Raw genomic sequence first — 3,871 nt, 5'->3', positions numbered from 1 at the left:
TTTCATTTAGATGTTCATTTTAGTTGTACCTTTAAATATTAGGACTTATCGTCGAAGTTTCTTGTGGAACTAACTAACTTGTTCACTTTAACCGTCTTCCCGCTATCCTCTACCATATTTCCAAGTTGAGTTTACATATCCCCCTTTTTCATCTTTTAAATTTTGGGGGTGACAGTATACCCTATTTAAATTACTCATTCTTATTTATTCATCTATTCATAACACAATTCAATATATATTTATGTGTGATTATTGCATGCTCTATGATAATATGTGCTTAATTGTTTATTTTATGTTTAGTGGTTGGTATCTCATCCTCATCTAGTATGATCATACACTTACCCAAGTACTTTGATTTCATATCAATAGAACTTTGATTTCATATCAATAGCCATCATTACCAATGCTACCACCTTCACAACCACTGCCCCTGCCGCCTGACCGCCACCACCATCAATTCCATCGCCAAAGCTACCATCACCACCGTCGTCTAGGGCTGTCCAAACCGCTCGTCGCTCGCCGCTCGTTTGTCGTTCGCTCGAAAATTGCTCGAAAATCGCTCGTTCGATTTCGGCTCGGTTTGGAAGTGAGCGTTCGGCTCGGTTTGGTTTAAAAGCAATCCAAGCACGAGCAAAGCCTTGCTCGGTTTGGTTCGGTTCGTTTTGCTTGAATTATTTTTATTTATTAGTTTTATATATAAACTTTATGTATATAGATAAAAGTATACTGTTTTTTTTAAATTTTAAATATTTCCCTCTTTTGTGTTGAATTTAAAGTTCAAATTTAAACAATAGCCACTCGTTTTATATATGTTTTGTTATTGACTATGAGTTTTATACATTTTAAAGGTGAAAGTTTAGACAATTTAGAGTTGAAAGTCTTGAAATTAATGATATTTTGAAGTTTTAGAAATTAAAATTTGGAAACTTTGTACGAAATCAAGCAAAAACCAAACCGAACCAAGCCGCTCAGTTTCAAAACCAAACCAAGTTCAAGCATAAAGATATCGCTCGTTTCTTTAAATTCAATCCGCTCGGTTCGGCTCGCTTTCAAACCAAACCAAGTATGAGCATGCCCGTATTCGGTTCGGTTCGGTTCGTGAACAGCCCTACCGTCGTCATTTCAGTTTTTTTGTGTGTATATATATATATATATATATATTGAGATAGAAATGTTTTTATTATTTATGTTTTATTCCTACAATTTTTTTGGATAACAAAAAACATAAAGTAATATTTTATTTCATTCACATATGTTAACCAAACAAGAAAAATGAATGGTAATGATCTATTTCATTTCCTTGTTCATTACATTCATTTTTTCTGTTCAATTCCTCCATTCTATTACTTCCAACCAACATACCCTAAGTGTTTTTATATTCATCAAGGTAAAACTTTAATTATCCGTTAAAAGAAAAATAACAAGCGTACATATTATTATAGAAAGTCGAAATTTTTGGCTGATTTAAGTTGAACCATTCTAACTCAATGGTGTGCCCTACATGTGACTTAATGATCAAACGCGTTTGAAAAAATGAATAAAAACATAACCAAAAAGTATATATGTGTTCCCTTGGCAATCACATGGTCTCTGACCACTCCAGTGACAACTTCACCAAAGTTGACAAACTACAACTTCACCAAAGTTGACAAACTTAAATTACTTACCTAATTAAAAGTCTTCTCTTTTGTTGGGGGTGTGTATTAACGTTGTTCAACATTTAAAAGTTTTCAGTTTCAAGTTATGTCTGATTCTTATTATCCTCCTGCTGGCCTCATTATTGGTCTTGTGCTTATTGCTATTGTATTTCTCGGTAAGTTGTACTTCTTATAAAATTTAATGCGGATTCTTGATATTAATGGCTTCTCTTTTGCAGTTTGTTTGGGAATGTATGGTTTGCTCACACATGGAGATTGTTTCGTAGAGAAGACGAAGGCGCTAGAGAATGACAACTCCCGGTTTATTCCCCTGGCCATGGTCCAGTTCCTTGATGACATGGAAAGGGAAAAGCCCATACGGTTCACCTCTCGACAACTAAGAATAGCCACAGATAACTTCAATATTAAATTGGGTTCAGGGGGTTTCGGGAAAGTTTACAAGGGAATCATAAGCAACAACACGCAGGTGGCCGTGAAGGTACTGAATGGGACCTCTAACCAGCAAATTGATGAGCAATTTATTGCGGAAGTGAGCACTATGGGAAGAACCCATCACTTTAATCTTGTTAGGCTTTATGGGTTTTGCTTTGAATCAAGTTTAATAGCTCTTGTATATGAGTTCATGGTTAACGGCTCATTGGATAATCAATTGTTTAAAGGGAATAAAGGGGTTATGATAGGGTTTGACAAGCTTCACGAGATTGCGGTGGGAACCGCAAGAGGCATAAGATACTTGCATGAGGAATGTGCTCAAATAATAGTTCACTATGATATTTAACCAGGAAATATATTATTGGATGCAAATTTTTATGCCAAAGTTGCTGATTTCGGTTTGGCCAAAATTTGCAATAGGGATAAGACCCATATAACAATGGCAGGGGGGGCGAGGTACACCGGGCTGTGCTGCTCCTGAGCTCTGGATGCCTCTTCAAGTTACATACAAATGTGATGCCTATAGTTTCGGTATGCTACTTTTTGAGATTATAGGGAGGAGGAGGAACATGGACATTACTCTTGTTGATAGCCAACAATGGTTCCCTATTTGGGCATGGGGAAAATATGCAAAAAACCAATTGAAAGATTTGTTGGTAGATTGTGATATTGAAGAGAAAGATTATGAAGTTGCGGAGAGGTTGTTAAAGGTGGCTCTTTGTTGTGTTCAATATAGGCCTGAGGCCAGGCCCACGATGAGCATCGTTGTTAAAATGTTGGAAGGTGGGTTGGAGGTGCCTGAGCCTTTAAATCCTTTTACTCAATTGTTTTCAAGGACTAAAGAACCTAATGACTCTTTGGCTCAAATGGCGTGGAATGTCAATGGTTCAGATTGGTCTTCGTATGAAGTTTTAGAATAATCCGTTGTAGCAACTGGAACACCTCTTATAAGAAGATATGAGATTGCAATGGCATCAGAATAATCATATGAAATAATAAGTAAACAACATTTTTTGTTCTGAAAAGAAAATGCTTGTTGTATGTAAGGTGTGTTCACATATTAGCTTTTTATAGTCCAACTATTGTAATCATTCAGAAAAATAATATTGCTTTATGATGATAAAAGTTTCAAATAAATATTTTCTTTTGCTTGGTGGTACTAATAATCATATAATATTGTCAAGAGAAAGGATCAAATAAGAAGTTTGATTTTCCTAAGAAAGTTAGAAAGGAGGGTATTTTAGTCTACTAGCTTAATATTGAAACTCACTTAATTTAATTTCAAAAACCCACTTAATTAAAACCCATTTAATTAAAACTCACTTAAATTTTCACGCATCTCCTACAACTACCACCGCCCACCGCCACCACCTTGCCGGAAAAGTCTTCGAAAATTTCGCCGGAAAATAAAACACTATGAAAAACACAATGAAAAAGACACAATGTAAAAAACACTATGAAAATAAAAACACAATGACAAAAACACAATGAAAAACACAATTAAATAACATAATATAAAAAACACAATTTAAAAAACACAATGCAAAACACACTATGAAAAAATAAAACACAATTATATAACACAATTTTGTAAAACACAATTATGATAAAACACACCTTGTAAAAACCCACGAATTTTTTTATTTTTTTTATAAAACAATATGGTACTCATATAAAAGATAAAAAAACACTCGTTTTTATGGTGAAATTGTTTTGAAAAAAAAATGTCGTATAAAAAAGTTATGGACGTTTTAAAATGATGGAGGAATTTGACATGTGCC

At 34.4% G+C, this 3,871-nt stretch overlaps 1 pseudogene across 1 annotated transcript; it reads left to right on the top strand.

Moving 5' to 3' along the window:
• Window positions 1-1,475: 1,475 nt before the first annotated feature.
• Window positions 1,476-3,114, top strand: LOC143576303 (G-type lectin S-receptor-like serine/threonine-protein kinase At1g34300; annotated as a pseudogene). Its single transcript, XR_013142925.1, has 2 exons — window positions 1,476-1,813; window positions 1,877-3,114. The product of XR_013142925.1 is annotated as a G-type lectin S-receptor-like serine/threonine-protein kinase At1g34300 (transcript).
• Window positions 3,115-3,871: the final 757 nt, after the last annotated feature.

This window comes from Bidens hawaiensis, unplaced genomic scaffold (assembly GCF_021521415.1).
Source record: "Bidens hawaiensis isolate Kalapana, Puna unplaced genomic scaffold, B.hawaiensis_p1.1 tig00028055_1, whole genome shotgun sequence".
NCBI classification, from domain to species: Eukaryota; Viridiplantae; Streptophyta; class Magnoliopsida; order Asterales; family Asteraceae; genus Bidens; species Bidens hawaiensis.
This window is presented reverse-complemented; position numbering and strand designations above follow the sequence as displayed.